Below are 23,971 nucleotides of genomic sequence, written 5' to 3' on the forward strand. Positions count from 1 at the left end.
GAACAATAATAGAGTGAGTTCCAGTATTGCTGTCAGATTGACTCTTTCTACTTGAATCTTGAATAATACTCTGAGCTTCAGTTTCCTTGCCTTCAAATTGGTAAAACCATTCCCACCTCAAAGAGTTGTATTACAGAGTAAATTTGATAGTGAATGTGAAAATGTTTTGGTAACCCTCCCCAAATCACACAAATATGAGTTATGATTATAACGATCTTGACTATTGAAAAGTTCTTGGCATAAGCAGTGAGTTCTAGGTTGAATTTAATTTTATATCCATTAATAACAAGCGTCTTGAATTATTACTGAGAGGTAATGATGACAACAGTCTTTCTTCCTTAAATAAAAAATGGTTACTCCTTCAGGCAAAATGTGAGCACTAAAGACTATAAATAAATAATTTCTTTTTATTCTCCTAAAATATTAATGAGAATCACTAATATGATTTTCCATTCAGAACAATTGAAAGACTGCAAAATTCTAGGCTGGGTTCTGGAAAATGAAAGAGAAAGAAAAATCAGTTATGTTAGAACAAGTAGAAAATTGTAGAAATATACAGAAAATTAAACATTGTAAAAGACAGTATATTGTAAAAGCCATTGACAATAATGCAGTTCAAATAAATAAAGAATAGTGATGTTAGTGACAGATAATACCACCCTTCCTAGGGTCAGATGGCTGGTACAGCGTGGAGCTGAACTTGTAATCCACCATCTTAGCCACTATGAATTGCTCAGTGTTGTCCACATGGGATAATGCTGGAGGTTCTGAGAGACCTTACCTGTCAGGGAGAATAACTCCTCTAATTTCTCCTTCAACTGCAGACAAATGCTGTCATGTCTTAATAATTAGGGTTTATATTGCCTTGTAATTTCATGGTTTTATTTGATTCTTAAAGCAATCTTGGAAATTGTTTTGGCAAACGGGAGTGAATACTCTGAGTGAAATTAAGTCAGTGTTGCAGGATCACACAGGAAATAAATACTGGAGGTAGAACTGAAACTCAGGCCATTTGATGGTAGGTTCAGTGCACTTTCTACTCCAGCAGAGCAGCCAATGAATCTAAAGATTAAATGCAAATACCCATGGGAAGTTCGGGACAATACAGGCACATGTAGATTGAAGTAAAAGTGATCCGTGACAAAATGGGAATGGGGGAAAGACCAGACACCAAGCCTAGAAAGAGGGGGGTGAGGAGGTGGTAGAAGGAGATAATGCTGGAGACGCCAAAGATAGACTTTGCCAACTTCGAACTCTTCCTAGAAAAGGTGTGACGGATGCCTGGATCGGGGATTGCGTGTGTGCCCCACCACTTGCCCCTCACATCTGATGGCAGGCATAATTACTCGATCATGCTGGGACCCCAGCATTCTCGTCAACACAGAGCTGTAGGCAACCACTGTCATTCAGATATTATTGTGTGGAATTACATCAAGTTGCCATCCCTACGCTGAAGGGTCAAAAAATAAAATTTGCTGGGTTTCAGCCAAGAAAAGAAGCTCAATGTGATCAAGAAAAGAAGCTCAATGTGATCAAGAAAAGAAGCTCAATGAGAGAAATCTTGATATATTCTGAGAGTACTGAGGCTTTTTACTAAAGTAGCTAAGGCTTAGTTTCCTCATCTGTAAAATGGGGATAGCAGTACTCACTTCAGGGGGCTGTTGGAGGTACTAAAACTATAATCCCTACATAGCATTTGGTGTGTGTGTGTTTTATATTATTATCACTAGTACTCTTGTTATTATTACTAGTTATATAGTAACTGGGCAGCTACTGTTTCCCAGCAATATCCGTAAGTACACATGTAAGAAGAAAACAGAATCTATTCTCTAATTTGGTTCCCAACATAGAAGCAAACTCATTCATTCATTCATTCACTCATTCATTTGAGTTAGTGAGTACGTGCCATGTCGCAGGTAACTTGTTGGACATGGGAAATACAATGGTGAATAGACAGGCTGGAGTTCATTATCTTTCCTACAATTAGCTTCAGGGGGAATACGACTGTGTAACAGACTGCTGATTCGGACTTTTTCCTTACCCTCTACGGTTGGTAACTAGGATCTGAGACTGAAGACAAAAAAGTATGGAGCATGCTCCATTCTAAAGAGAGCTGCCAATCATTGATTTGGGTCTGATGGCTCCCATCAGGGATTACGCAGAGGTGGACAAAACAGGCATTACCACCATTGGCCATGTTTCACCCCTTGACATAAGTGAAGGGCTCTTGGCTGTGTTAGGGAGAAGAGGCATACCTCCCTCCTCCAAAAGCCCACCCAGAGGATGCTCCAAGAAACCACGTGTAGGGATCAGAGGTATCTGCATGAAGGACTGCCATCTTGCTTCCCTGCCAGTAGCTTGCTGAGGTGCAGCAGACTCTGCAGGTTCCCTAGTACTGCCATCAGAGTGTAGTGCACAGTAGTGAGGAGTTCTTGGGACAGCGTGACATGTCCCCTGAAGGATGTTCGTTGTTTTTTGCTTCTATATTCCTGAAGGCTAGAGACTTGCTTGAGTCTACTGTGCCAGCAGGACAAGGACCCGGGAGGAAAAGAATGAGAGGGACACCTACCCCCATTTCCTTAGACGATGATCCTGAGAAGAGGGACCTATGCCCTGTTAGGCTCCACGTGAGGGAAACAAAAGTCAGAGAATAAGGCAGGAGCAGAGGGACTCCCCCAGGTTGTCAGTAAGGGGACCCTCACTCAGAGAGGGGGCTGGGAATCTCTCCCTGCAGCAAGTATCTTTCCTTCCTGCTTTCCACCAGCCTCAGGAGAACAACACCAAAAAGGGGAGGGAGAGTGATCTTGTGTTTCAGGGCTAATCACAGCCCTTTCTGCTTTAAGGGCTCTAGGACTGAGGAGAAAAGAGTGGCTCATGCCCCACACTTCTATCCTAATTTCTTTCTTACAATTTAAATTCAATTAATTATCATATAATGTATTATTTGTTTCAGGTGTACAGGTCTGTGATTCATCAGTCTTACATAACACCCAGTGCTCATTACATCAGGTGCCCAGCCCAATGTCCATCACACAGGGACCCCATCCCCCCACCCTCCTCCCCTCCAGCAACCCTCAGTTTTTTCCTGAGATTAAGAATCTCTAGGGCTTGTCTCCCTCTCTGCTTTGTCTTGTTTCATTTTTTCCTCTCTTCCCCTATGATCCCTCTGCCTTGTTCTTAAATTCCACATATGAGTGAGATCATATAATCCCAATCCCTTATGTCACTGATCTAGCCTGAGTTGCTTGGTGGTGAGGAGGGTGTAGAGAGGAGATGAGATTTAAATAGTGTTTAAGTCTGAAGTTTTAAACTAGTCTGGACTTTTTAATACCTGAGTATGTCTAGAAAGTTATGGAAATCTGCCCAGATGCCCCTGAATATTTCAAAAGACACTCTAAAGAGCATAATTGAAGGCAATAATTGTAGAAAAATACATGTTTAAAAAATAAATGTTTTTAGGTTTCTATTTTTATATCCCACGGAGAAGATACTTCTGATTAGTGTATATTGAGGTGCACATTGAATTGCTGTAATACCAAGAATCACCTGTAGGTGGGGCTGTACACCTTTCCCAGAACCCTATCTTTTTGAGTTGGGAGAAAACTTGGAGCAGATGATGTCAAATGTGTTTGCCTTTTGGGGGATTTCCTGAGAGACTGTAAAAGTATGGATTCCTGGGCACCAGAATCTCAGAGATTCCAATTCAGTAGTTCCACCTTGGGTCCTGGTGGTAGAGATACAGTTGGTGATAAGCTATATTTGAGAATCACTGCCCTCAGAGGGCTTCCATCTTCTAACCTTGGGGCTGCCTTTGGGAGACAGATCACTAATTCTGCCTGATGAGTTTACTTCTCATTCTCCACGAGGCACAGGATTTTTTACTTATGTTTCTTCACGACGCCAAACACCGTCCTCAAAAATCTTTTGTGCTTGGGGCGCCTGGGTGGCTCAGTCGTTAAAGTGTCTGCCTTCAGCTCAGGTCATGATCCCAGGGTCCTGGGATCAAGCCCTGCGTTGGGCTCCCTGCTCGGCGGGAAGCCTGCTTCTCCCTCTCCCACTCCCCCTGCTTGTGTTCCCTCTCTTGCTGTCTCTCTCTCTGTCAAATAAATAAATAACATCTTAAAAAAATTTTTTTTTGTGCTTGATTTTAGGTTTTCATAAATTGGGGCTGACTTCTTTTTTGATTAAACCATACCATTGGTTGTTTTGGATGATAACAAAAGAAAGTGTAAGACCCCAGAGACTGAGGACAGCCAAGGAGTTTTGTTCTTTTGGTTCATGTTAAATAAAACTTCAGAATCTGTACTGTTCCTGCTTTCTACCAGAAGGTGGTGTGGGACAGTAGAAAAAATATTTTTATGTTTCTACATGGCTAGGGCTTTCTGAGTAAAGAAATGAGACTTGGTTTAAGGACCAGCCTGGGAAGTGTGATTGAGTAGCCAACAGACCTCAGGAAGGATTTAGAAACTTGTCTTTCTCTGCGTTTATACCTCAAAGGGGGATAAAAACCTTGGTTATAAACTCCAGTTGTCTTACCTACTCTATGGAGCATTTATTTATATTTTGAAGGGTACAAACTCAGGAACTTTCCCTTTCTCTTCCAAAAGGGAATACATAGACATTAAGGAGATTGGGTTTCCTCTCTTCTCTGGAGTGGGGGACCAATATGTATATAAGCTCTCAGCTTCCTATTTTTAGGGCTCTCCCCCTGCTGGGGAGGGTCTCATGGTACCACCTCAGAAGGGGGAAGAATTGGGGCACGGGGAATGGAAACAGTTATTGCTGTAAGTAATAACGATTGTCTTGATCCAGAAACCTCATGTTTGCATTCAGGATAGTATAAAGAAATATAAACATATTTATAATATTTAAATATTATTATTTATAAATAAATATAAATATTTAAAATTTATCAGCTGGTAATCTGAAGAGTGTTAGGGCTCCTGAGATGGCATATTTTACTCACTGAAGGAGGCAATGAGCAGATGGGTTGCCCAGACTTATGGCTGAGCCTCTGTACACTGTGGTGTAATATCCAATGTAGGAGTGAGATGGCAAAAGAAGGACATGTTCTCACTCTTTTTTTCTGTTTCAATCAGCAAAGAAATAAAGAGTCCATTGTGATAAATCTAATCTTTCTTTGCTTTTTTTGTGTGTTTTATGTTTATTTGGCATGTGTGGCCTACAGGGGTGTGCTGGTAACTGTTTAACAACCGGCTCTCTGGGGGAAGGGGTGGGCAGGGAAGCCCTGATTTGTAGTGTTTGCCAATATCTGTGGTGTAAATACTCCTACCATGGTTGATTTCAGGCTGCCAAGATATGTCACCCAGCTTGCAAAATTCTTGAAAATTTAACAATAGGCTTTCCCATGCTGATGGGAGCCAACTGTTTCACACCACTGACATACGGTAAAAATAAACCAAACCAAACCAAATGGAACATATACATCAAAGAGCAAGCAATAAAAGAGAATACCAAATAATATATGTGAATGGTCCCCCTTCAAGACTTGAAGTTTAATCTCCACTCCCCTTCCTTGCTACCTATTCAGTGTGGGTTGCACTCAGTGACTATTTCCAAAGAATAGCACAGGGTAAGGGAAAAATAGTGTCTTAAACAGTGGAGAAACCCGACAAACCCTAGTTTAACCAGGTGGTGAAAGTTAACATCACCATGTCATCTGATACAGTGTCATGCAAATACGTACCCCCTCATTTGATGTAATTAGAAGGGTAATTCACATCTTTAGTTTCCAGGAAACCCCTCTTTTTCAAAAAACCTGTAATCCCAGGCTAATCATGAGAATAACATGAGACAAACTCAAATTATGGGACATTTCATAGATTACCTGAATGATTGTCCTCAAGACTTTCAAGGTCATGACCACCAAGGAAAGACCGAGAAACTGGCACAGATCAGAGGAGACTTGGAAGATATGACAGCTAAATGCACTGTGGTTTTCTGGATTGGATGGTGGAACAGATAAAAGATATTAATGAAAAAAAATGATGAAATCAAAATAAAGTCTGGAGTTCAGTTAATAGCAATATACAAATGTCAGTTTCTTGGTTTTGACAAATACACCCTGAAAATGTAGCGTGTTCACAATAAGAGCAACCGGCTGAGGGGTATACAGGAACTTTATGTAATATTTTTGCAACCTTTCTGAAAATCTTAAGTTATTGCAAAATAAAAAGCTACACTAAGATTTGTTTTTTTGAAGCAAGCATGACAGGGGAGAGATGGATGAACAGGTAGAGCCCAGAGAATTTTTAAGGCAGTGAAACCATTCTGCATGAAACGGTGATGGTGGATACGTGTCATTCTATGTTTGTTCAAACCCATGGAATATAAATAACACCCAGAGTGAGCCTTCACGTAAACTGTGGACTTTGGGTAGTTGTGACGTGTCAGTGTAGGTTCAACGATTGTAACAAATACACCATCTGGGGGGATGTTGACAATTGGGGGGAGTGCTTTGTGTGCAATGCAGACAGGATGTGTATAGAGACTCTACTTTCTGCTCAATTTTGCCATGAACCTAAAACTGCTCTAAGAAATAGTCTATTAAACAACAATAGCCAGGCAAGCATGATTTCTGAACAGAAAGCACTTTTAATGGCATTATATATATTTTCCCTCATTGTAGGTATATATGGTCTACCACTCAGAAGGGGCAGTGTTCTTGGTGTCCTTGTTCAGAGGCATCAGTCTTTTTTTTTTTTTTTTTTGTAAGAGAAAGCAGTGGCTCTCAGAGCTCTCAGGCCACACATAGAGGTCTTTCTTTGAAGACCTTTTAGAACCCCTTCATTTTTTTGAAGTAAATTCCCTAAGTCAAAAGAGCACTAGCTTCTTCTTGCATTCCTTCAGATGTTTTCAGAATGTATTCATTTTTTATACAAGTAGAAGGTGAGACAGAGTCCAATTGTGTTTTTATACATCTCCTGTTAGCATCAGGCAGATAAGACCAACTTGATTTTAAATCATTTCAAATGGGTTAGCTCATCTCTCTGTGAGCTAAATAAAGGAGAGGAAATAAGAGCAAAATTTCTTAGAGAGTTAACTCCTTTAAGTTCTCTGAGAAACTAACAGAGATATAATGCATACTCATCTTCACTCCATGACAAGCAAACACTACTTCATGTTAAATCTGGTGAGAATTGAACCATATGTGGGTCTGACCCCTGGTTTGACAGAGGAAAACTGAGGCTCAGTGATCTGCTCAAGGTGAGTCTGTTAGTGACAAAGGCCAGGACTTGGGCATCTTGTCTCCCACCCCAGGGTTCCTGTCATTACATGCAGCTGTTCAAAGTGCATCACAACACAAGGAAGAACCACAACAGAGTTGTCAACTGAATAATGCTGAAAAGAAAAATGAGTATCTCCACGGCACGTTAACAAGAACCTTTTTGTTTTCAAAAATAACCATGTCTGGGAAACCATCATTTATCAATATTCTGACTTTTATATAGCTGCTTAGTCTTTCTTGAGCAAAATCTTTAAAACATACTTTAAAACTTTGCTTTTAGCTTTAATTACCTATCCACCTGCCTCCATTTGGGTGGACTGTAAAACTCCTTTTTTTTTTTTCCCTTTCCTAATTCAGAAATGGCTGGTGAGCTAAGGGTTGGCTTGCATGCTGAGGTTCTAGAAAACAATTTCAGGCAGAGGATGACTCTGTGTAGATATCAAATTAGCACAGTCTATGGCTCCGTCCTTGAATACATCCTTTGAAATGGATGAAGTGATAGAGAAGGTGGTGGCTCTGGGAATGTGAAAAAAAAAAAACTATAATAAACTCCCAAAGGGAAAATCGTGATTGGGCCACAAGATGGAGGGAAAATGGCAGCTCAGGTGGACAGGATAGGCAGTGTAGATGAAGGGAGTTCTCTTGTGTTTATTTCTCCCATGTTTTCTGCCAATGTAAATCAGAAAACCAGTAGCAAAAGCTAAGCCCTGGTTAGAGACCAAAGAGAAATGACACTCACATGCAGTTGGGGTGGGAAGCAAATAAGAGGTGAGGGCAGACCTCCTCTTCATTCCCCTCTACATATCAAAGAGCAAATGATTTGATTATAATATTGTAGCACTCAGGGCACAGGTTCATACAGGTTCTTTGAAGGCTGTGATGGGTTGTGGGTGTTTCAAAATTCATATGTGGAAATCCCAACCCTCACTACTCCCCAGAATGCAACATTATTTGGAAATAGGATCATTGCAGATGTAATTAGATAAGATGAAGTAATACTAGAGTATAGTGAGCCCCTAATCCAGTGTCCCTGGTGTCCTCATAAAAGGGACGTTGGGCATAGGCACACACAGAGGGAGAATGCCATGTGAAGATGAAAGCAGATATTGTGGGGGGGGGGAGGCTTCTATAAGCCAAGGAACATCAAAGATTGCCAGGAAACCACCAGAAGCTAAGGAGGAGGCACAGAAGAGATTCTTTCTCATAGGTCTCAGAGGGAATCAGCCCTGCCCATATCTTGATCTTGGATTTCTAGCTTCCAGAACCATGAGACAATAAATTTCTGTTGTTTAATCCACCAAATCTGTGGTACTTTGTTAAAAACAACCCTAGGAAACCAATACAGAGGACAGTGTTGCCTGGTGAAAGTGGCAAATAGGAGAGATTGAGAACAATGTGTGATGCCAACGATCCAGCATTCTGAGGTACAGTCCCCTCTCCTCCTTAAACTCACCAGGAGAGCAACTAAGGACTGGACTTTAGCCTCTCCTCCTCCTCTCCAAACATATTTGGACCCCCAACTGTGTGCCAGGAACTGAACCAGTTAGCCAGTTATAACCATCCACATAACAGATTGAACAGTGTCATAAACTATTAGAACTAATAAGAGATATCAGTAATATTAGCAAAGACCATTCAAGCTTTAGCGTCCCTCTATTACCAGCAATAAAAAACTAGAAAATATAGTGGAAAATAACATGATAACAATAAATTCATAGCACATCTGGGAGTTTACTTAACAAAGAATGTATGATATCTTTATAGTGCATAAAGTTTTGTTAAAGGACAGAGACAAATTTCTGAATATAGGACTATACAATTATGTTCACAGATGGGATGACTTAAAATTGTAAAGGAATCAAATTTCCTAAAATTAATTTATAAAGTAAATGCAATTCAGAAAAATTCCAGCATTAATTTTTTATAAAATGGAAAGACTAATTCTCAAATTTGTGACTAATATCAAAAGTCAGGTCAATTTTTGAAAAGATGAGCAAATACAGCGGAATTCCTTAGCAGATATGAAGACATACTATGAAGCCATGGTAACAAAAACAGTACTGGTACAAGAATAAGGAACTACAACAATGGAACAAAATGGAAAATTTAGAGTAAGATCCATATGTATCTAGGAACTTGATATATGATAGAGATGACAAGACAAATAAATGGAGAAAGGACAGCTTCTTGAGAAGTTGATCTTGGGAAAGACAAAGTGAGATCTCTACCTCACACCATACACAAATTAGATAATTTGACACTTAAATGTGAAACATAAACCTGAAGGTAATGAAAAAAATAGGAGAATTTTTAAATAGGATTTGTATCTAAAATATGCAAAGTACTCCTGCAAATCAACAACAAAAGGAACGAATACCAACACAATGGTTCAGACTTGAGTAGGGGAGCCAGAATGGGAAACTCAAGTGACTCACAGTATAGGAAAAGAGTTCCACTTCACTCATAGTCATAGAAATGTCCAATTTAAGCAGCAACAAGACACTGCATTATATCCATCGGTTGACAAAAATCAAATTTTCAGAGAATATTAAGTGTGGGAAGGATGGCAAGGATGTGAGGAAACAGGAAGGTTTCAGGTGGTGGGAGTATTAATATTAACTGGATCAACATTCTAAAGAATGATTTGGCAAGTAATATGGCAGAACTCAGGAAGATAGTATGATTTTAATTATAAAATAAACAGAATTTTAATTAAAATAATGAAATTCTGAATGGATTTTTTGTGCAAAATACAATCCTACAGGACATCAGTGAATTTACATCAACAGTAGTGAGCACCTCCATGAATGACAGAAGTCCAGGCTCATTCTCCTCTGGCAATGTCATTTGGAAGAAAGGACATGTCTTTTGGAGTAAGACCCTCTACCTCCAACTTCAGTGCCCTTTCTACTGCACCATGGACAACTTGTCAATACTGTTAAAACCATGATTGCCACGAGACTGACACCAGCCACAGCAGATTACTCTTGTTAACTGTCAGCTCAGACTGAAAACCTAGCTCATAGGCCTATATAAAATATTGCTTTAAAAAATTACTTACATAAATATTGTTAATACAATAATGTCTCCTGGGTAGGGGCATCTCAATATCAACTGAGAAATGTCAAAGATTGGACCTATTAGAGCAAAATGCTGATTCATCTTTGTATCTCTAGTACCCAACTCAGTTCCTAAAATTTAGGGACTTCTTCGTCATTTTTTTTCATTGAAAGACAGGAAAAGCCACTTGTTCCAAAATTGGAGGAAGACATTTTTTGGAGACAGTGACCTCAACTCTTTTCCTCCTCTGAGGGTCCTTTTATTAAAAACAAAAAAAAAAACAAACATATTTGGACCCTCAACTGTGTGCCAGGAACTGAACCAAGTGTATTACATGCATGACCTCATTGAAGCCTTCCAAGGATCCACATGAAGGAGCTATCAGATCACTGGGTACAAACAAAGAACCAAGGCTTGGAAACTTTAACCTTGCTCATGGTCATATTGTAAGGCATAGAGTAAAAAAGTAAACCAAGTCTTTCAACTTCACAGATATTAAAGGAACAGCTACAAGGGAGAGCCCTCCCTCTAGTATTATAGAAGCTGAAAAGATAAATAGAACGTGCTCTCTTTTCTCAAGAACTTACTCTCTACTTAGTCATTTGTAAACTGTGGAAAGTCTGAAATATTTTATGCAAAGAATTTTTAAAAAGGTCTAAGAGATAACAAAAGGAAAAGTTTAATTCTCTCTGATTAGGGAGTGGCTTCCCAAAGATGGTGGCATATGAGCCAGGCTTTAAAAGGCTCTGAATTTGAATGTGTCCAGAAGCATGATTAAAGGCTAAAAGGCAAGATACTTAGATCAGGAATAGTGAGGGAGGTTGGAAACGAAGGGCTGAAGATAGAAGGGGATATGGTTTCTGAGATACATTTTCGTAGATGTGATAGCTACAAGTCTGGGACTCCATCACATCACTGAAGGTAATGCTGCAAAGCCAATATTCCAAACACGGAGTCAGCAACTTGGTGAATCCCCTGAAATTTTTGGCAAAAATGAATATGCATGTGTGTGTGTGTGTGTGTGTGTGTGTGTGTGTGTGTGTGTACGCACGTGTAACAGAAAGAGAGAGAGAGAGAGAGAGGAAAATGTGTGAGGCAGAATGGTGATATGAGTGTTATTTTCTGAAGAGAAAGAGCACAGTCCATAGCTGATCATTGGTTCTCTATGGATTAATAATCTACAAAAAGGTGAAGAATCTCGGCACATAGAATGAGAAGACAAAGATCAGATCTTTGGAGTTACATAGATAATGTGGATTTGGTGAAGGAGGCTAGAAGGAAATTGTCAGACCCATGAACATCTGCTATTACAGAGCGCCAAGAGAAAAAAAAAATAACTCAAAGCATGGGATGACTGGTCAACCACTCCTAGCAAGGATGAGAGATCAACAAACATTTTGGTTCTCCCAGGTGTGATCATCTGTGCTTTCCTGGGTTATCAGGAAATATTTGCTGCTTTTAATGGATGCTTTACATGATTAGGAATAATCAAGCCAATGCAATCAAGGCTGAAAACCAAAACCCTATTTAAAAATGATCCACAAGATGGCACTATGGGCCAATAAGAATATTCATCGGGCCTTCGCAAATGAAGTCTGTTTACCTTCCTCTCCTTTTTTCTTTATCCTTTGCTAGTATACTGCAGCCTGATCCCCTGCATTATTTGTCTATTAAAAATACTGGCATTTGGAAATAATATCCCTACCTTTCACGATTCCCACGTACTCTTTATGTAATCATCGGTAGACTTTGGAAAGACTTAACTTGAACCTCAGTTCTAATACAGGAAGTTGGATCTAATATCTAATTACTAAAAACCCTGAGAAGGCTGTGTGTAGTCATTGCTGGCATTTATTGGTCCTTGGGGAGCTTCAAGATTGGGAAAGACAGGAGGGAAATAGGAGTAAAAGGAGAGAGAGAGCTCTCAGTTTGATCAGAAAAGCAAAGAACACAAGCTTCCGCCATGATTGGCCCGGCCAGGGAGGGAGTAAAGCAGCCCAGAAATCCAGGAAGCTACGTCGCTTTCCAGAAAAAGACTCTCATTATCCTAATGTACATATGAGTTGGGACTTTCGCTTAAAAACCTGTGTTTTAAAAGTTGTTATTATTATGCAGATATGCAGAAAGAACAAATGGCTTAAATTAGACACCAAGAAGAAGTATTAAAATTTATCCTTTGACCAAAGGAAATCATGATACAATTCTACATTTATATGGCACTACCAGTTTATGAAGTGCTAGTCTACCTCCATCCTCTTGTATAATTCTCAAAACCACCTAGTCGGTGGGCTGGTAACCAACCCCACTTCACACATCAGGATGCTGTGACTCAGAGAGGTTCAGAGCCTTGCTCAAAGACACACAGCCACCAGCTGGTGGAAGAGCTGGTATGAAAATCTAGGTCTTTAACTTCCTTATCTGTGAAAGGAACTGATGACACTTACTGTTGCAAAGATGTCTTAAACATAACCACATAGTAAAGGTCTAGTCAGAGAGTCAGTATATGTTAGTGAGTTTCATTATTTAGAAAGAGTAAGTTAAAATGCCTATTTCTAATGATACATATGTTAAGGATCTTTGGTTGCAACAACAGAAACCAATTAACTTGTTAATAATCTGCTAAATTATCTCTTATTACACCGTGCCCCCTCCCCAATTGTGCAAAAACAGAATTTATTGGAAGAACACAGCATAGCTGCAGAATCAGAGGAAAAACAGAAGTACTTTGCAAGTACAGGAGGCAGGAGAGCTCGGGATTGGCCCACTTAGGACCCCGTGGACACTCCATAGCTAGGGGAGGCAAGGCTGACACAGCCCTGCCAGGTGAGGGCAAGTTATCTGAACTGGAAATTGGGGTGCTGTCATAGAAGAAGAAATAAATACCTGGCAGGAAAAAAAAAACATCCGATGTCATTGCATAGAATATTTCTAGAATGAAGATCTTAAATACTTTATGCAGAGCTAATAGTAACAGCCTATATTTCCTGAACACTTATATGCCAGGCACTATTACATTTATTTACTTGTTTAATCCTCAGATAATCCTACAAAGAAAGTGGTAACATTAGCACCATTTTGCAGGGAAGGAAACTAAAGCATATTTGACCAGAGTGGCAGAGGTGAGTTTCAAACTCAGCTAGAGCTCATCACACCAGAAAACAACAGTCTTTAGAGGATTGTGGTCAAAATCAAAAAAGTTGTTATTAGATGGAAACATGAATTGCTGGTCTTTAGCCTTTTTGCGCCTGGAAACACAGCAGTTTCCTATGACTTCACCTTATACATGTACAGCACTCAGAACAGTGAATGGAATATAGTCTGTGTCCAGGGATGCTTCTCATTATTATTAGATGATCCTGTCCATCTACAGGTAAGTGGGCTTTAAAAGCTAAAATTGAGCAGGCACATTATTGTTTAAACTGGATTGGGAGTAAAAGGCCAGGAGGGTGTCCTTTGATTGGTGCCACATTGAAGTTCCTGAAGAAGAGAGCTAGACATTGTGCTTATTCTTTTCCACTTATGAGCTCTGTGTATCTGTACAGTTTGCTTCTCGTCTTTCTTCTCAGATGTCGGTTTATAGTATATTTCTTGGGACTGAGGTCAACACAGCCACCCAGGCAGAAGCTCAGGCCTCATCCTCTGGGGCTTGGTCCCCCTCCCTCTCTGCTCCCTCCCACCCTGCTTGCCCTTCAGGCTCTGCAACTGAAACTACCCTGAAGAAATCGTCTGTGTGACCCAGAGCTGGAATGGTCTCTAGGAGCTGCTTTGCTCAACCTTTGAGACGTTTATCAACAAGGAGGTGGGGGCAGCTAATCATCCTGTTGCGAAAAAGGTGGCAAGAGATGGCCCCTGACGAGGAGGAGTAGCTGCCGCCAGCCAGCCCTGGAGACGGCTCGGATTCTCAGATAAGGTGGGACAATCAATGACTCCACAATTCACTGCAAATCCACACACCACCTCTGAAAGAGAAAAATAATTCCTGAGCACAATTCCATGCTTCTCCTTCAAACACAAGCATCGCTGCAATCTGCCTGAAGAAGCAAGGTCCTGCATGAGCCAAGGGTTACTTATTTTCTGGAAGGATAAATGAGGACCTGTTTTCAGTGAAACTGATTTCCAAGAAGCATGTGTCTTCTTGACTGCTGACCCACTTCTGGATTCAATCCCGGTGGCTGCACTTTCGAGAACATCATCAGGGTAACTTCCTGCTCTGAGTCCATGTTGGAACTTACATGGTCTTTAAAAGGCACAAATAGCAGCATTGCATAATGTAACCTGATGTTCTGACAACCCCACTTATACTCAGGCTAAATTTAAAGGTCACCAACACGGGGAAATAGTGGCAAGAGAATGAAAGTGCCTTAAACACGAATTTCACAGACGGTTTCTCGTTTTGAGAGTCTTGCACTGTAAAATAGAGGCCAAATTGCCGGAGAGCTTAACAAAATATACCAGCATAGAATCCATTTCTTGGGAACAAGGTAGCTTTAGGAAAAATTGTAAAATAGGTAGACACAAGTGTGAAATGGTCCAAGTTTGTCTTAGATGTCCTCTGGAAGATCATTCATTCTTTCCCCTTATATTCATCAAGACTCAGCTAAGCCCTGTGAATCAAATGGTACACAAAACAAACATAGTCCGTGATAAGCTCACAGCTTATCAGGGAAGAAACACACACAAAGATGTAATCACAATAAAGGGAAAGAAGGTTATAAAAGAAGAAATTGGGAACATTTGAAAAGCAGTGCGTGGACAAAGGTATGGACAGCCCTTTCCCCAGGGAAGTAATGGTTTAGTTGGGAACTAAAAGATGAGCAGAAGAAAAGCATTTTAGAAGAGAAAGGATAATACAGCTAGGGGGAATAGTACATCCAGAAGCTCAAAGAGGAGAAAGAACAGCTGTAGTGGACACTAAAGATAATCTAGGGCAGGCTCAGCAAATTATGGTCCAGCCTGCTGCCTACTTTTGTAAATAAGGTTTAATTGCAATGCAGCCACATCCACCTGTTTCCTTGTTGTTTATGGTAGCTGTTGTTCTACAATGGTTCAGTTGAGTCGTTGTGACTGAGAATGTACGGCAGCCAGCTCTTAGTAGGCTCTTAATAGTGCCTGTTCTCTTACTGCATTCTTCTAATTTATCGATGAGAACATTGAAGTGAAAGGGCTTAAGGGGGAATAGAAAGTTCCTATCTTCCTAGGAAGGGGCTCAAGGTTCTTTGGCCAGACCTAGTTTTAAACCGATCCTAATTGATCAATAACAACTTGGCATTAACACCCACAGTGCTGAAAGTCATTAAGTCAGCAACACTGTCACACAGTCACCCACAGCCAAAGGTCAACCAATCTTTGAACACCCATCTGAAAAATCCATCCATCTCTGATTTCTACTCTTCCCAAATATCTCTAAATATCTCCAGCTCTCAGCTTTGCTTAGAGAGATCAAACCTTACAAGTTGTTACTTGTCTCCCTAGCTATGATGGCTTCATTTTTGGAGATGCCCAAAGTAAGAAATGTGTCTGAACCAGGATTCAAATCCAGGCATATCTTATTGCAATTACGTGCTTTCTTGTCCACCCCTATATTTCTCAGGTTTGGAATGCAAACCCCTGGTGTTAGCTGAGATGATAGTAGGTAGTACGCAACCTTGGCATTAAATAACATCACGTCACATAAGGAGGAAGTCATTTCCTTTTCCGTCTTCCATTGTTTCACATAGCAATGAAGAAAACAGGCTCTGGAGGAAGACCATTCTGTGTTAATTATCTTTTGCTGTGAAACAAATTAGCCCCAAACCTAGAGACTTAAAACACCAATTAAGATGTGTTATGTTTCATGGATCATGTGGGTCAGACACTTGGGAGCAGGTAAGCTAGGTGGTTCAGACTTGGGGTTTGTCAAGAGGTTACAGCCAAGGCGTTAGCCAGGGCTGCAGTCATCTGAAGGATCCTCTTTCAAGATGGCACACTCACATAACTGGCAAATTGGTGCTGGCCGCTGGCAGGAGACGTCATATGGACGTCTTGCCTTGCCATATGGACCTCTCAATAGGGCTGCCTGAGTTTCCTTATGATATAGAAGCAGACTTTCCCAGAGCAAGTGATCTGAGAGAATAAGGTGGAGACAACAGTATCTTTTCTGACCTAGATTTGTGTTTTAATCAGTTTGGGCCGCTACTGTAGAATAACACAAATAGGGTGGCTTATAAACAACAGAAATTTATTTCTTATAGTTCTGGAGGCTGTAAGTCCAAGACCAGGGTGCCAGCAAGGTCTGTGTCTGGTGAGAGCCCTGTTCTGCTTTGTAGTTGGCCATCTTCCTGTTGTATCCTCACATCATGGGAAGAGGGCAAGTGAGCTCTCTGGAGGGTCTTTTACAAGGGCACCAATCCCATTCATAAGGGCTCCACCTTCATGACTTAGCTACCTCCAAAAAGCCTCACCTCCTAATATCATCATAAGATTTCAACATATGAATTTGGGGGGGACACAAATGTTCAGTCCATAACATCTTGAAAGTCACACATTATCACTTCTGCTGTATTCTTTGGTCATACATACTAATGTTGATACGAAACAGCAGCCAACTACAGAAAGGTATGAATACCAAGAGGCCAGGATCACTGGGGGCCTCTTTGGAGGCCATTTTGGAAGCTACCACTGCCACTTATTAACTGCATAATATTGGATAAATTATTAAACTTCACTGTGCCTCAGTTTCCTTATCTATAAAATGAGAAAAATATTACCAACCTTTTTTGAGAATTAAATAGGTAATATCAGTAAAGCCCATAGAACATTGCTCAGAAATAGAACATACTGAAAATTGTCCACTATTAATACTTTTATACCTCTTTAATTCACTGCTACTTAAAAAGCCAGTCTTATCAGGAAGTAAATGTTAACACAAGAATGTAAACCAATGCATTGATTCCTTCACTGAGGGAGTTGTGCTAGCAAAAAAAAAGTCAGTTGTAAATTAAAAATAATTTTTAATAATAAAAAAAGCCCACTGAACACAATACAGCGTGTAGTGATATAGATGACTTACATTCTGGAGCAAGCTGTTAACTGCTTGTAGATCGGGAGAGCAATTTGCAGACCAGCAGCCAGTCCACAAATCGCACTTTGAGTAGTGCTTTTCTTACTTTTGATCATCTCCTTCTTTAACCACAGGAGTGTAAGCAACAGGGATTAATGCCATTGTGTTCTTTTCTCTTTTCTTCTCTTTTCTCCTTCGTTTCTCAAAATGTAGAAGGAGGTAGGTGAACTGCAGAAGAAGGAAGGAGAGAAGCAGCTAAGATGAGTAGGTGTTGAGGGGTGGAGGAATCATGGAAAACAATGGAAGGGTAGTTACCATCTGTTTAATGGCAAATGTTTGTTTTTCTCCACTTACAGATTTGTTGCAGAATTTCTTTTTAAATAAACTCATGTCTTAGCCTGGGTTCCCTAAAAACAGAGCTGGAGACAAAGACTTGCCTGTAGGCTCTTCATCTTCCAGGGAGTAGACACCAAGGAGAAGATAGGGAAGCAAATGCTAGAACAAACTGTTGAATTGACCATTGCTTCAGGCTCTGGTGTTTTGTCTCACCAGGATCTTCTGAGAGCTTTTTGATATTCCTGTCTCCCTGGGATTTAAAGGGAAAAACATTTATCCACAGGCTTCTTTCCTTTCTTGGTCTTAGCTCTCCTTTACTTCAGGGTTGCATGCTGCATTGTAAGTGTTGCATGGCTTCCTGAAGGGAGTTGAGGGCTGTTTCAGAAAAGCTCTAGGCTAGGAAACAGGAAGTGTGTGATGTAGCTGGAGGCCTCGTGCTCTGTGCTTATTCCTTTGCAGACCTCCTTGAAGTCTACTACTTGGAACGTTCACAGCAGCATCTATAGCAAAATATAGGCCCCAGAAAGTTTCTGTGGATCACAAGAAAAATCCAGTAGAACGCACTGAAATAAAGAAGTGTGTTTTGAAAAACAAACAAAGAAATAGTAAGTAGAGACTTTAAGTTTCAATTCAAACATGTAAAGAGCTTAGAAGCCATTACTCCCATCCTTATAAGGAAAAGCTGGATAAATTAAAAATCAATGACTTTTCCCAGACCCATAAGAGAATTAAAGTTGGACCTACCAGAGAAGTGTAAATATGGGGCAAGTTGCCAGCTCAAGGTGAAGAGAAACAAAGAGTGGCTTACCTAGAGAGAAGCTGCTAGAGCCATGACCTGGTGGGAACATCAGAATGGTAATTTTAGCAAATTACTAGATATGGAATATGGACTAGTGTGACCATGAGAAACTGCTGAGGACCATCAGTCTTAGGGGTCCCCCAAACTTTCCTGGGCTTTCCCTCTAGGAGTCCTGTCAGGTTCTCATGGGGAGATCTGAGAAAAATCCCCTCCTGACTCCGGCAACAACTGTGAAAGAAGTCCAGAGCCTCCTTTTCTAGGAAAAGACTTTGCTAGAGCCATGTTCCAGATGGAAGAAGAGAGTTCCTTCCCCCTTCAGTCTTCCTGTGCCCCCTAAGGGAACAAACAAACAAATTTCATCAGGGAATGACAGCAATGTCACAAGGGACAGGAGGGAGGAATTAATACTGGGTTATAAGATACCTGCACTGCCCATGAAGTGGTAAAGTGTTTTGTGGGCTTAGATTAGTATTGTGTGGTAAGCATATATCACAAACTCTGGTGACCACTAAGAGAGCAGATAACCTGAAATCGTACTTAAGATCATGAGGCCATAGACCTACATGTAAAATGCAGAACTATAAAACTCCTAGAAGATAATGTGGGAGGAAATCCAGGTGACCTTGGATTTGGTCATCAAAATAATTAAGAAGGTGATAATTGATAAATTGATAAGTTGGGCATCATTACAATTAAGCACTTCTGCTCTTTGAAAGACTCTGTTAAGAGAACAGAAGGGCAAGTCGTAGACTGGGTGAAAATCTTTGCAAAACACATACTTAATAAAGAACTGGTAATCAAACTTTACAAACAACTTTTAAAACAACAATAAGAAAAAACCTCAAAAAATCAGTAAAATTCCTGAACAGACACCTGAAAAGATGCTCAACCTCATAGCTCATTAGGGAAATGCAAATAGGAATAACAATGTGACACCACTACATGCCTATTAAAATGGCTAAAATCCAAAACACTGGCAGCACCAAATTCTGGTTATGATATGGTACAACAGGAACTCCCATTTTTTGCTGGTGAGAAATGGCATAGCTATTTTGGAAGATAATTTGACAATTTCTTAAAAAACTAAAAATACTCTTACCACCTGATCCAGCAATCATACTCCTTGGTATTTATTCAGATGAGTTGAAAACTTATGTCCATACCAAAACTTGTACATGCGTGTTTGTAGCCACTTCATTTGTAATGCCAGAACTTAGAAGCCACTAAGATATCCTTTGATAGGTGAATGGTAAAACAAAGTGTGATATCCATACAATGAAATTATACAGTAATGAAAAGAAATGAGCCATCAGGCGCCAAAAAGATATGGAAGAGCCTTAAATGCATATTGCTAAGTGAAAGAACCAATGTGAAAAAGCTATGTACTAGATGATTCCAATATATTACATTCTAAAAAAGAGCAAAACTATGGAATTAGTAAAAAGATCAGTGGTTGCCAGGAATTTGTGAGAGGGAGAGGAAAGGATGAATAAGTGGAGCACAAGGAATTTACCACGGTGAAACTGTTCTGTGTGATACTGTAATGGTGGATGCTTGTCACTATACATTTGTTAAAACTCACAGAATGTACAACACAAAGAGTGAATCTTTTTTTTTTAAGATTTATTTTTTTATTTATTTGAAAGAGAGAGCATAAGAGAGAGAGAGAGCACATGAGAGGGAAAGAGTGAATCTTAATGTAAAGTATGTACTTCAGTTAATAATAGTGTATCAAGGGGCGCCTGGGTGGCTCAGTTGGTTAAGCGACTGCCTTCGGCTCAGGTCATGATCCTGGAGTCCTGGGATCGAGTCCCACATTGGGCTCCCTGCTCAGTGGGTAGTCTGCTTCTCCCTCTGACCCTCTTCCCTCTCGTGCTCTCTATCTCTCATTCTCTCTCTCTCAAATAAATAAATACAATCTTTAAAAAAAATAATAATGTATCAATATTGGCTAATCAATGTAACAAATGTACCACAGTAAAGCAAGATCCTGGGGGTGGGAGGAAGTCTATGGAAACTCTACTTTTTGCCCTATCTTTCTGTAAGCCCATAACTGTCCTAAATAAATAAAACCTATTAATTAAAAAATGTCATCATATAAAACCCTCAATCAAAAGCAGAGAAGGCAAAAAGAGAGGGAAAAGAAACCAAGAACAAAAGCAGTGAGTAGAAAGCAGTTACAGACATAAAAGATATTAACCCAACAATACCAATAATCACTTTAAATGTGAATAGTCTAAATACATCCATTAAAAAATAGAGATGGCATGACTGGCTATGTAGAAAATCCCAAAGAATCTACAAAATACCCCAACAACGCTTGGAACTAATAAGCAAGTACAACAAGCTAACTGGATACAAGGTCAATGTACAAAACTCAAAGGCCTTTCTACGTATCAACAAGGAACAACTAAAATCTGAAAAGAAAATACCATTTACAACTGCATAAAAAATGTAATAGATATAAATCTAACAAAATATCTTGCCATTTGCAAAGACGTGGACGGAGCTAGAGAGTATACTGCTAAGCGAAATAAGTCAGAGAAAGACAAATACTGTATGATTTCACTCATATGTGGAATTTAAGAAACAAAACAAACAAAAAAAGGAAAAAGAGAGAGAGAGACACAAACCAAGAAACAGACTCTTAACTATAGAGAACAGACTGGTGGTTACCAGAGGGAAGGTGAGTGGGGGATGGGTTGAACAGGTGATGGGAATTTAGGAGGGCACTTGTTTTGATGAGCACTGGGTGTTGTATGGAAGTGTTGAATCACTAAATTGTATACCCTAAATTAATATTACACTGCATGTTAAGTAACTGGAATTTAAATAAAAACTTGGAGAAAAAAATAAAAATAACAAAATATGGGGCATCTGGATAGCTCAGTCAGTTATGTGTCTGACTCTTGATTTGGGCTCAGCATGATCTCAGGGTCATGAGATCGGGCCCTGCATGGGGCTCCATGATGAGCGTGGAGACTGCTTAAGATTGTCTTTCCCTCTCCCGCTCCCCTCCCCCTTCTTCCTGCTTACCCAGTCTGTCTCTCTAAAATATATATATTATATTTTAGATACATATGCAAGATATGTCTATGGAAAACTACAAAAGACTGATCAAAGAAATAAAAGGAGATTAAATAGGTGAAAAGGTATTCTGTGTTTATAGGTTGGAAGAGACAATATCACTCAGATGTCAATTATTCCCAACCTGGTCTATAGGTTAAATGCAATTCCAATCAGAATCCCAGCAAGCTATTTTGTAGATATCAACCATCTGACTCTAAAAAAATTCAGACTCTACATTTTTACATGGACAAGCAAAGGACCTAAAATAGCCAGCATAATACTGAAGGACAAAACTGGGGGACTTGCATTACCAAATTCAAGACTTACATTAAAGATAAAGTGTATGGACAAAAGAATGGACACATTGACCAATGGAACAGAATAGAAAGCCCAGAAACAGAATCACAAAAATATAGTCAACTGATTTTTGACAAAGGAGCAAAGAGAATTCAATGGAGAAAGGATAGTTTTGTTCAACAAATGGTGTTGAAACAATTAGATGTCCATATATAACACAAAAACCTAGACACAGACCTTACACCTTACCAAAAATTAACTCAAAATGGATCATAAACTTGAATGTAAAATGCAAAACTATAAAACTCCTAGAAGAAGATATAGGAAAAGCCTCTGTGATTCTGGATTTGGCACTGAGTTTTTAGATACAACACCAAAAGCATGATTCATGAAAGAAAAAATAGGTAAGCTGGCCTTTGTTAAATTAACAACTTTTTTCACTGAAAAAAGACACTTTTAAGAATATGAAAAGGCAGCCACAGACTAGGAGGAAATATTTGCAAACATAACTGATAAAGGACTTCTATTCAAAATATGCAAAGAACTCTTGCAGCTTAACAATAAGAAATGAGAAACTCAATTAAAAAATTGGCAAAACATTTGAAAAGACATCATCGAATAAGATAGACAAATGGAAAATAACTGTAGGAAAATATGTTCAATATCCTCTGTGTGGTAGGCAACATAATGGCGCCCCAAATATGTACACATTCTAATCTTCACAACCTGTGCCTATGTTACCTTTCATGGCAAAGGGACTGCACATATGCTTAAAGTTAAAGATCTTGAGAAAGGAGATTATCCTGAATTATCCTGGTGGATCCAATCATGTGAGTCCTTAAAGCTGGAAAAATGTCCCGGCTGCACTCAGAAGGAGATGCATGACAGGAGAAGGATCACAATGATGCTCTGTTGTTGGGTTTGATAAGGGAGGAAGGGGCCAAGCGCTAAGGAATGTGAGCATCCTCTAGAAGCTGGGAGTCAAGGGAACAGATTCTTCCTCCCCTGGAACTTCCAAAAAGGAATGTAGCCCCACTGACACCTTGAGTTTCAGCTCAGTGAGACCAGTGTTGGACTTCTAACCAATTCTATTGAAATATAACCCTTTGTGTTATTTAAATTCACTTAATGTGTGGTAATTTGCTACAGCAGCAGTAAACAAATACAATTGCCATTGGAGAAATGCAAATTAAAACTACAATGAGATACCTCTGCATAGCTATTAGGAGGGCTAAAATAAAAAATTGACAATACTAACTGCTGGTTAACATGCACAGCAACGGGAACTCATTCTGATTGGAATGCAAAATGGTACAGCTTACTTTGGAAGACAATGGAAGTTTCTTACAAAGCTAAACTGTGTTGTCATATGACCAGCAGTCATATTCCAATGTATTTATCCAACTGACTTGAAAACTGACATCAACAGAAAAAGTTGTATTTGAATGTTTATAGCAGTCTTATTCATAATTGCCCAAAACTGAAAGCACACTGGTACGTCCAAAAATAGATGAATGGATAAACAAACTGTGGTATGTCCATACAATGGAATATTGTATATTCAATGACAAAAAGGAATGTGCTATCAAGTCATATAGATACATGGATGAATCTTAAATGCATACTGTAAGTGAAAGAAGCCAAACTGAGAATTCTAAATACTTTATGATTCCCTTTATATAACATTCTGGAAAAGAGAAAACTATAGAGTCTAAAAAAAAACCCAAAACAAAACCAAACAAAACAAAACAAAATGGTGGCCTCTAGATTAGGGAAAGGGATGGCTGAATAGGTGAAGCACTTGTGATTTTTTTTTTTTATAAGTGAAACTATTCTGAATAATACTGTTATTGTACCATGTATATGCCAAAACCCATAAAACATTAAAGCGTGAACATTAACATTACCACTTAAAAATAATCATGAGGTTATTTTGGAGGTACCTGGGTAGCTCAGTTGGTTAAGCATATGACTCGATTTTGGCTCAGGTCACAATCTTGGGGTTGTGAGATTGGGCCCTGCATCAGGCTCTGTGCTGGGCATGGAGCCTCTTGGGAGTCTCTCTTTCTCCCTCCCTCTGTCCCTCTCTCTCTCCCTCCCTCTGTCTAAAAAAAAAAAAAAA

The 23,971-nt window shown here is 39.6% G+C and overlaps 1 long non-coding RNA gene across 1 annotated transcript; it reads right to left on the reverse strand.

Annotated features, from left to right (window-relative positions):
• Positions 1 to 413: 413 nt before the first annotated feature.
• LOC113924171 lies at positions 414 to 22,745 on the reverse strand. Its single transcript, XR_003520563.1, has 4 exons — positions 22,591 to 22,745; positions 17,358 to 17,576; positions 5,849 to 5,961; positions 414 to 492 (listed from the first exon to the last, which is right to left on the reverse strand). It is a non-coding gene; the product is annotated as an uncharacterized LOC113924171 (long non-coding RNA).
• Positions 22,746 to 23,971: the final 1,226 nt, after the last annotated feature.

The sequence above is a fragment of the Zalophus californianus genome, chromosome 2 (genome assembly GCF_009762305.2).
Source record: "Zalophus californianus isolate mZalCal1 chromosome 2, mZalCal1.pri.v2, whole genome shotgun sequence".
Taxonomy (NCBI): domain Eukaryota; kingdom Metazoa; phylum Chordata; class Mammalia; order Carnivora; family Otariidae; genus Zalophus; species Zalophus californianus.